Below are 11610 nucleotides of genomic sequence, written 5' to 3'. Positions count from 1 at the left end.
TAGAAGTTGGATTGCAAATAAAAAGCATTTCATTTACAAAGGTATAAATTACAATATCCTTTATAAAGGAACCAGAAATCCTTTTTCATTTCAGCTCTATCTTGTTTTAAAAAGAAATTAAAGAGGAAAACAAAAAAGGAAAGCTCAGTCCAGGTTAGTTTAGACAGATTGATTTGTTAATTAGAATAAAAAGGAAGACTTTAACAGGGAACTGACATAGCACCAATGTAAAGAGTTCTATCCAGTATCATGACTGTGGGATAATATTGTATATCCTGATCTCTGTACTTGCTTCTTTGCTCCATAAATAATGGATAATTCATTGTATCTGTGAAAAGAGAGAGGAGGGTAAAAACTGGAGAATGGTTAAACTCTTTCACTGAAATAACATTAATATAGTCAATATCAGTCATTTCCTATGTGACATATTCCAAGTGTACTGAAAGTGCAGCTCCCAGAATTCTTTGCTATTAATGCCTTTCACAATAGCCAATCTGGGTTGGTCACTAGGACCAGAGGTTTTGTTTTCCAAGCTTTTGGACTCGGACTCAAGCCCATCCTCGGATATTTTTTCTTTAGTAGAGTGTATGTCAAATAGACAAAAACTCTGGTCTCAGTGACCCAGTCCAAATTGGATTCTACAACATTTTTTGGGGACGTGTATATTTGCCTTAATTTGCATTTCACAGTCTTTCCAGGGAAACGCATCCCTAGGACACTTGATTGGAGAAAGTTGGTGATGAAGTCTTTTGTCAGCTCTGTATATTGGGGAATTAGAATCGGGAAGGGCTACTTGCTACTTGGTCATAAACCTCTAAGATTTGATCAGCTTTCAGTGTCTCTTTGTCTTTGACACGGCAGAAATCTCTGATAGAATGACAGGATTCAATAAATTACAAGAAACAAATCTTTTAGATAATCATTTCAGTACTTATATTCTTTATGCTTGCATTCTCAACAGAATGAATATCTAGTTCTTTATAGCAAGTTTTTTTCTTTCATGTATTGTGCTATCTTTGTAAGAAATAAAATGTTAGATTTGTCTCATTTGCCCATGCTTTTCATGCATATATTTGATCAACACATATTTAGCAGAAACAAAGAGAATTTAGTAATGTGGGGGCTTTTGTGCTCTCTGAGTTGATGGTTTTCTTGTAGAAGTTTTATTACTAACCTACGTAACATCAGTGTTATGATTGCTAGGTAATGAAATGTTTGCAAGAAAACTACCAAGCTCAAAAAGCGTCAAAGTTTTGTTGGATTAGCCAGTTAAAAATTCTAGAATAAAACAATAAATAGCAAATAAAATCTACATTAACCCCATAGTTCAACCTGAGCCACAAACATTATCTTCTATTTGTAGAATTCAATAGGAATGAGCAATTTTTTAAATTCCTGTTTTCACCAAATTTCCCATTTTGCCAACTAAAAGTCTCACTTGGCCACAGTTTCTGCATCAGGTGAAATACGTACTGTATGAGAAATATGTACCAAATATTTTGTACACATTCTGTGCATTTTTCACTAGGATAGATTCCATTACATATTGATATTAATATATTTTGTCTGTGCTTTTCTAAAAGATTCATTTTTCTACCCCATTTTTCATACTCACAGTTCAAATGCACACTGTTGATTGGAATATAATTTGGAATACTGAAGTATAGTAATGTAAAGAACACAATCACAATTTGTGTTATCATTGGTGGAGAATTTCCTTTCAACCTGTGAAATACAAAAGGCCTTTAATTTTTACCATCTCCTTTTAAATATGAAAAATCTTCAGCTATAGCTTGCAAAGTCCATGAACAATGATTAATAGATCAAAGAAGATTCATTACCAAAAATAAAATATTCAGGGATATAGAATTGGTTTCAAAAAATGTGAAAATGGAAGACTAAAAAGCAATAATAGATTAGTAGAGCAACTTAAATAACAAGAAATGGAAATAGAGTTGAAAAAGCTGATATAAAATGATAGCTTACAAAGACAGGCCCTGAAACAACCCATGAACTGATACCCCCACACACATAAGAAGAAAAAATTACAACATATGCAGAATTACTAGTAGAAAGACAAAGACTGCCAGCACTGACAGTAGTGTCTAAAAAAGACATGATATAATATAATATAATGTAACATCTATTGACTACACCAATCAGATTGCCTACAGTAGTGATGGTTTCAGAAGCACTGGGTATCAAAAATAGAAAACAAAAATTATATTCAATCCTAAAGTGGAAGATTAGACTAGAGGGCAAAATTAAAAAAAAATAAGATCTCATGCATGTAATTAAAAAAAAAACATGAAAGAGCAAAAATTGAAGAATATAAGTTCAAGACGAGCCTAATAGAAATATTGCCTAACCACCAGAAAAATGGAAAAAAATTGGAAATTGTAACAGATAACAGCAATAGCTGGGAAAGTTAAATGTTATGAGGCACAAATCAAGTAAAATCTGTTATTTCAATCAGACTACTAAAAAAATTAGACTATTAATAAGGCAATGAAAGACAATCAGTGTTTAGAAATGAAAAATATGGGATTGTCAACATTATAAGGGATATCTTCTAGGGTGACTCATTATTACCCTTGTTACAAAAATTAAAAGGAAAGTTGATAAATATAAAGCTTGGAAATGGCATACAATAGAACATAAAAAAACAACATTTGTTTTTGGCTGTGTAAGAGCAAGCTATTTAAAATAATGCAATCAAGATCAGAATTTTAAAAAATCATGGGCTTCCGGTTTTGATGTCATGTCAAAACAGACACAGGAAAACGAGGCTCCATCTTTCATGTTTTATTTCACCTGCTGGGGGACCCTGGAAAGAGTCTAAAGTCACCCCATAGAGACAACAAGCAAGGAGGGGACGCTCTTTGATCACGAGGGGGCATCAGCCCTTCCATTTGATCTGAGGAAGCCCTCCAAACCACTAGGGGAAAGACTGTCTACATTCATGTAGCCAGCCAGAAGCTGCTGTCAATGGAAGACAACAAGCACTATCAAGCAGTCTTATAGCAACATGGATGAAACTGGGTGAGACATTATGACTTTAAGACCTCTTCCTGAAAATCTGCCCAAAGCCCTCCCCCCCCTGAGGAGGAGGGAAGTGGAATTTCCACCCCATTCCCTCAGGAAAGTGGCAAATTAATTACTTGGGGATAAAGGAGAAACCTACAAGACTAATTTGGAATTGGAGAAGGAGGGAGGCTGTTTAATGAGTATTAATGGGCTTGTTCTTCCAAAAATACTTTAACTAAATTGTTTCTCTTATCTCAAATAATATACTCAAAAATAGAGGAAGAATTATTTGATGATCCAAATGCATTAACTTGGAAAGTTAGTTGGCAAAGAAAGAAAGCTAGAGTAAGACTGAAGGAAACAGAAGCTTGGACTTATTAGAGGGGATGTTATATTACCACATAGATGTTTTAATATGGTTAAGAATAGATTGCTAGAAATAGAAGTATTATTATAACGAGATAGATAGTATTTGTAATCAGAATATCATATCTTGGTATGAAAAGGGAAATAAGAACATGGTAAGAACTTTGAATAAGGAAAGCTTTTCGTTACCCAAATATAACTTGTTCTGAAATTATAAATGATCGGGATATTTTGAACATGGACGGGGAATTAAAATTTTTAAAAAAGCGAAAATAGGATATAGACTGAATAAATGGATATTGAGTGTAAATGCAATTAAGATATGCTTTGGTTAGAAAAGATATTCTAAACTGATATTATTGACACTATTAGAAAAATGTAACAAATGTTGATAGCAATTGTATATTTACTCACAACAATAAGAATTGTATTTGCTTGGTGTGGAAAAATGTCTATTACCAGAAGAAGAGAGGATGTACTAGAGAGTGTAATATTGGATTTAGTTTGAAGAAGCTTACATGTATCATGGAATCACTAATGGACTCAGTCATCACATTGTCTATTAAGCACTTGATTGTAAAAATAGAAAATTAATAAAATATTTATTAAAAAAGAATTAAAAATTATCAAATAATTCAAATTGTAAATTATGCAAAGAAAAATAAAAAATAGACCATTTACTCAGCTTGAGAAGAAAACAACACAAACAATGGCACAACTCAGTCACCAAAAAAATTCACTGGAACATCTGTAAAAATTGTCATTTGCCAGTAATATTGTTGGAACATATAGTTGAAAAAATATTCAAAAGTGAGCATGTTAAAATATCTTGAGATATCCAGATATAAAATGATACAATCTTGGATCATAACACAACAAATATAGCTGTGGTTCAAAAGAAAAAAGTGTGGATAAGTGATGTGGCAATACCAGGGGATAGCAGAATGTAGAAAAATAATTGCAGAAGATTGCAGAATATTAAAATAAAATAATCTGGAAATAATCAAAACAGAGCTGGAAGGGACCTTGGAGGTCTTTTAGTCAAGCCCCCTGCTCAAACAGGACTCCCTATATCATTTCAGACAAGTAGATGTCCAGTCTCTTCTTAAAAACCTTGAGTGATGAAGCAACCACAAATTTGAAGGCAAGCTGTTCCACTGGTTAATTGTCATCACTGTCTGCTGAGGTAGCTGTAAAAACCTTCCAGTCTGTGCAGTTGAGGCAAGCCTGTAGCTTTAACTTTGCCTCTTCAGTCCAACATTTCATTGTTTTAAATGTTGGTTTTATGATTTTTAGTTTTTGACAATAAACAGGATAAGATAAATCATATAGTGATCAGAGTTTTCCACAGCTCTCTTGATAGAGAGTGAAAGGCATCTTTTAATGTAGAGTAGCAGCAGTCTAAAATATATTTTCCTCTTGTGAGACAGCTCTTGGCTTAGGTTATCACTATTAAAATCTCCTAATACAATGAGTAGGGATTTGGTTAGTTAAAGTTTACAATGCCTTGTTTATGCAAGCTTGGGATGGTATCCCCCAACTAGGATGGGATGAATGAAGAAAACTCTCAGGCTGCATAATAGGGTATGCAAAAAGTGAAGTGTCTCTAAGTCCAGATCACAACATTTCTTTAGCGTAGTGACATTTTTACACCATCAGTTGTTAATATAAAAGCAGTTACCTCCTCCCTTCTTTTTACCAGATATTTCTGTAATTCTACCTGCTCTTTGAATCTGAACTCCTGGGATTTGCAAACAGCTATTATTAATTAAAACATTCATTGACATTTTCAATGAAACAGAGCACTGCTGAGTTGGAAAAGTCTGAGTTGTTCCTATCTCTTTTTTCTATTTTGGGGGCGCTGAGAAATTTATAATTTGTGTGTCAGCATAAAGAATAATGGAATCTGGAATATATTGAGGTGTTTTTTTTTTAATAGCAAATCTTTGGTCTCACTTTTTGTTGGTTTCCCATCCCCAAATGGAGAGGAAAAGTACCATCTGCTTTTTTACAAGAATACTCATAGTTGTTCTTGCCCTTCTATTTTGAAAATTAATTAATGTTTAAAAAGAGTTTTTATAAGAGACTGATTTATGCTGGATTACTGGAAATAAAATAAAATGAAGATATTGGTAGTAACAAAACTATGTTACCTTGAGTTAGCGGGAACAGTTTCAGGATAAGCACAAAGAGACATGATAGTGTGCACTAGGCTAAAATACTTGTTTCTTTTACTTTGGTTTAGAAAAATAACTAGATTATTGAATAAATCTTAGTTAAGCATTCTTTGATGTGGCATAGCATGTGGACTCAATTAGTATGAATATATAGTCTTCTTAAAGTAGCTTGTGACCTCTAACTACAGTATTAATTTGAAATTTTCCAGAAAAAGGAGAATCACCCCACTTGACTATAGTAATCCCATTCTAATGATGTTGCTGATTTACATACCTCATTTGTGAAGTCTTTGTCAGGCAAATATAAAATCTTAAAACAATCCACATATATTTATACCTCTTAATTATACAAGATATTTTGATGAATCCTCCTGAAAATCGTCATCATGTTCCTACAATATTTTTGTTGCTTGGTACATCATATCTGTCTTAACACTCTGTACAGAGCATAAAATAAGAAAGGAACATGTATCAAAGAAAAATGATTGATCTTTACCGATTGAGGGGGACTAAAAGCATTTTGTGTCCTGAGCTGTGAGCATAGCTTTGAATTAGACACAATGTAATCATCCTTTGCTAAACTCTTAAGCAGATTGTCCAATGAATTAATATTTTTTTTCAAGTCATCCTGCCTACAGGCAAAGATCTGAAATGATATTTTCGTTCTTTGAAAATTGCTAGTTTGGTTTAAAAAATAGAAAGAGGAGTTTTTCTTAAAGGCCTCATCCTTATGCACTGCTTCTTCTTCGGGGGAGTGTGTGTTTGTATGTGTCTTTAGAGTCTAATACATCTGAAGGGAGTTAGAAGAGTTTAAAAGAAAACTGGTCAAGCCAATGTTTATTACAAAGACTAGAGCAAGTTAAAAACACTCAAATTTTAGAATAAAATAATACATAACAAATAAAATCTACATTCAATTGGCATCCAATCTGTCAGTTGCACACAAACAAAACACAGCATGGCCTAACTATAATATAACATTAGTCCTTAACTGTTGTGCTTTGTTCATGGGCAACTGGCAAATTGGATGCCAAATTTTGATTTTAATAAAGATTTTATTTGTTATTTATTATTTTATTCTAGAATTTTTAATTGGATATTCTTGAGTGTTTTTAATTTGCTTTGGTCTTTGACTGTAATAAACATTGATTTGACATGATTTGAAAAGAAAACTTGCAAGAAACCTTTTATTTAACCAAGTGTTCACTACAAGATCTCAGCTGAAATGGGGTTTATAAATTTGGACAGCTAAACCATGGTTTGATATTTGTTGATTTATTAAAGTCTTTAGGTTCTATTTCTTTACACACATCACACACACACAAAACACACACACACACACAGAAAGAGAAATACATCTCTTTGGAAGGATTTTGTTTTGATAACTAGAGCTATTTAGAATAAATATATATTTTATATTTTAATACAATATCTATAATTCATTTTATGTGCATTTCATTGCACATTTTTCTCAAAAACTATCTTTTCAAGGATATCATATTTTTAGAGATGTTACAATTTTCATTTTTCAGCAGAGTATACAGCTATAAGAACAAAAATACAGACAATACATAGTACAAATATAAGAATGTCTGTTTCTATTCACAATAGAATTAAGATGTTTTATATTTTCTGCTCTAAATCATATACTTTCATGTGAATGAATTTCTAAGAAAATAACACAGTGGCTTACATATTATATATATATATAATATCCTTATCGTCCAGTATATTTCAGTTTTGGGTTCAACTATGTAAGTGCCAATACTTTGTTTCCTAATAAAATGTCCTTTAAGGAAAAATTCTTGCCTTGAAATTCTTTTGCTGGTTTCCTCTATCAGAACCATGACATTAACCCAAAACTACTACCATGTTTAATCTTATGGGGTCCTGAGCTCCAGTCACCTACCCAATGCAGAAAAGAAGCTGACAAAGACTCGGGGAAGATCCCAAGATGGAGAAGAAAAAGAACCCTATCACTAACACCAAGAAGGAGAAACCTGTTGCTAGCACCACAACTGCCAATTGGCAAATGGAGCACAAGCAATCACACCAATAGAAAGAATGAGTTCGGATGCTCTAGCGGCAGGGGCAAGATTGAAAATCAAGGAGCTCATCTGGTCATCCAACTGGACTCTGCCTAGTGGAGACTTGAAGTGTTCAGAAGCGGGCCAGCTGAAGAGAGATCCTTTGAAAGCAGCCAAAGTTGAATTTTCACTGCCTGCTTCCCAAAGAACATGCTCTCCTGATCACAAGGAGGCTAAAAGGATGGCACCATCAGATGACTCAGATGAGTGGAAGTACTTGACAGTGGTCTGGAGCCAGTCTGTTGAGTGCCTTAGGGAAATATTTGAAGGGCTGGATGTGGGAAGCAAGGAGCAGGCCACCCATCCATTATGACCAGTGAAGGGGATGACGAGTGTCATCTCTAGGCCAGGAGAAATCCCAGTCCTGTGCAAGGGGCCAAAGCAGCTTCCCTACCTCTGAGGTCACCAGTATTGACCTTGAGCCCAGTGCAGAGGAGTTCGTACCGTCAGCAGTGGAGCGCTAGTCCCGATAAGTGCTGACAGACTCTGAGCCCTACCTATCATCGTTGGTGCAACAGCCCTGGATGCCATGAACAGTACATTAGCCCCGAGTGCCATCGTCCCTATGAGAGTCCCTATCGTCATCTGCGTCATCACAGCCCAGACTATCCCCCAAGCAGGGAGAGCCCTGACCATTACTGAGACCGGGGCAGCCCTGGATGTCACCATTACCGATGGAGCCCTGAGCCACATCATTGGCCACACAGCCCTGAGTATTATCCCCATCACCATGCCAGTCTAGGGCCCTTTCCCATGGGGGAAAGAGCAAGAGACTTCCAACACAATCTGGTGCAGCAATATGGGCAAATGCATGACCTACTAGACCCTGGGAAGTTAACTTTTTTTTTTTTGAACCAAGTGCACTCCCATTTGAACCACAATGCTGACACCTACCCAGACCCGGCAGCAATGGTGGATGTCATTGTGGCTAACCTGGAGGGAGAGACTTCTGAGTGGCTCAATAGTTTGTACAATGAAAAGTGCCCAAACTATAGAATTTTAACCTGTTCATTCAGGGGTTGAGGACCCGTTTTGAAGATGACTCAATAGCCCTGCAAGTGGAAAAAGATATTCATAAAGTGAAGCAAGCTGGCAGACTGGCGAAAGATTATATACATGAATTCAGGAGAGTTGCAGGACTTATTGAATGGTGACCAGAATGATCCCTGGTGCACCATTTCGAGGAGGGCCTGGATTATGACCTATTTCAAGCCTGCATTTATAGGGGGTTTCCTGAACAGTTACAAGAATGGTACCAGGTAGCAATAAAGATAGATATCGAACTAACCTGTCGCAAGAAGCCTACAGCTCCCGGGCCGGCTCCTAGACCAGAACCTGCTAAGCGACCACCACCCCATCAACTTCCAGTGATAAAAGCAGCTGAGCCTCCCAAACCCTCTCTAGGACCACCAATCAAGTGTTTCTGATGTGGCCAGCAGGGGCATCGGGCAGCGAATTGTCTGGTCCTGTATCCCCAGCAGAGAGGCAGACCAGGAAAAGAGGAAAAAACCCACTCAGCCACCGACCAAGGAAAAATCAAGTTGGGTCACGCAAGAGCCTGTCACCCAGGTGACCTTGCCTACTCAAGTGCAGGCCAAGACTCCAGCTGGATCCACCACCTTGCTGGCTTCCTATGACAGCGACGATGAGGGGGAAAATTACCTGATGGTGAGTCAACCCATTCCATCTTTCTCCCTCGCTGCCAAGCTTATATTCCCTAAGACGGGTACAAATGGACTTAAATGTGCTAGTGGACTTGGTGCATTATTAGCTTGCCAATCGCCCTTAAAATGGGCATATGAGCAAGACTGCTTTCTAATCCCATGAGATTTGAAGAAGCCGATGGATCTTTAATGGGAGGAATCTTAGTCACCCACCTAACTGAACCAGTACGTTTAGAAATAGGTGAACATTGGGAGCTCATCTGCTTTGTGGTGGCTCCGAAAATGACTGAAGCTGTGATTTCAGGTCTAGCTTGACTAGACAAGTAGAAGCCTTTTATTTGGTGGGAAAAGGGGATGAGGACCGTGAGGTTGCTGATAAGACCCAACCCCCTTGATATTCTTTTAACATTAGTGAAGAACCAAATCCACAAGTAGAAACAGTGAAAGTAGCCACCATTCCCCTCCAGGGGAACACATACACACAGACACAGAGACATAGGCTCACACACACACACACACACACACACACAGTTTTGTACTAGGAGCAAGGAGATGCAAGTTCTATTCCTCCTTTATTCATGGAAGCCAACTGGATGGCTTTGGACCTGTTATCTCATCCTTAGTCTGAAAACATTTCTCTATCACCAGTACTGCATAAGAATGATAGCTAACGGTCCTTAAATTTTAATGAAAAGATGGCACATACTGTACATAGACATAGGCACACTTCATGTGATGATGTGCATGAACTAGTAGTGATTGCCATTTTACTAATTATTAGATTCTAGCCCAGAATTGCAAATTTCAAATGTTTGCTTAGATGTGTAGCCTTCAAAATTAACATCATGGACCTTTGCCTTGAACCTGACACAAAACTGCTAGTCTAACCACATCAATTTAATTCAATTTTGGATAAAATTTTGAAGGATCTAAGGTTATAGAGAAACAAAGAAAACAGTTTTTTTAAAAGTGCAATAAGCCTAAAGTCTATTTATCCATGTTTTATAAAAAATTGCGGACATTTCTTGAGGCAAGACTTGTTTTTGAAAATGAAACGGGCACAAATTTTATTCCAGTAATTATTAACAAGAGTCTTTCTTTTGTCTTTCCAATAGTAATAGCATGAGGTAGTTAGCAATTATCCTGAGATCTAGGGTGATATAGTATAAAAGTTCCACCTACCTTCTCCATTCTAGCCTCAAAACAATTTGGAAACATGAAGTGGGTAACATTCATTTCTTTTGTTTTCTTGGCAACCTTTGCTGAATTGAAAAACCTACCCAGAAGATATCAGGATACTGGTATGATGTTTTTGTTTCTCATTCTCCTTTTTAAAAAGTCAGTTTTTTCCAGATCTTCATTTGATTGTACAGATTTATATTGAATTCATAGTGCTACTTTGTAAGCGCAGAGTAAAAGCTTAGTCTCCAGAGATTCTATCCATCTTCAATGGAATTTTCCAGAGTATATCCTAGTTTCTCTTCAAATTATATAAATCTTTTACATTTTCAATTGGATTTTTAATCCAAGAATTTCCCAGTAAATTAAATTTGCTTGATGATTAGAATTGCATTTTTTTTTTAAAAAAAATGGATAGGATTTGGTGGTTATAGTTAGCAATATTCAGAAGGCAAGAGACTGACCACAATAAACCCAAAATGGTACCTTTGTGCCTAATGATCTTGAATATCTAAATATTTTCCATGCCCCAAATCATAACATTTTCTATTCCAGACCCTGATATCTCTTCAATCAGGCATAATACTATAAAATTTTTTGACATGTTCACAAGAAATTACTAAGAAGTTACTTGTTCTGCAGTATTTGTTGACCTTGGTTTATTTCACAATTCTAAGTAGGGACATGTATAGTTAATGGTAATATAATGGATTACTAAGAAATATCAGATGAAAGGTAGTTACATTGAGGCATCTAAAACAACTTGTGAGAAGAAGGAAATGGTAAAACCACATAAGACTGTGATGGCAAACATAAGACCACATAAGACTGTAGTGGTGAACATATGGCACACATGCCACAGGCGGCATTCAGAGCTGTCTCTGTGGGCACGCGTGCCATTTCCACAGATAGAGGGATGCAGGGCTGGGCTGCTCCCCTCCCCCTGCCACACATGTGGAGTCTGGGAAAGCTGCGAGAGCTGGGCGGGGAGAGACTACAAAAGGAGCAAGTTTTGGTGAGAGCAGCATTTGGTGCAGACAGCGAGCAAGCACAAGCGACCAGTGGTGAGTTTCAGTGGCTGCTGCTCCAGCTGGCCACACAGGGGAGGAG

This window comes from Protobothrops mucrosquamatus, unplaced genomic scaffold (genome assembly GCF_001527695.2).
Source record: "Protobothrops mucrosquamatus isolate PMUCROS unplaced genomic scaffold, P.Mucros_1.0 scaffold7, whole genome shotgun sequence".
NCBI lineage: Eukaryota > Metazoa > Chordata > Lepidosauria > Squamata > Viperidae > Protobothrops > Protobothrops mucrosquamatus.
Note: the sequence above shows the minus strand (reverse complement) of the source record.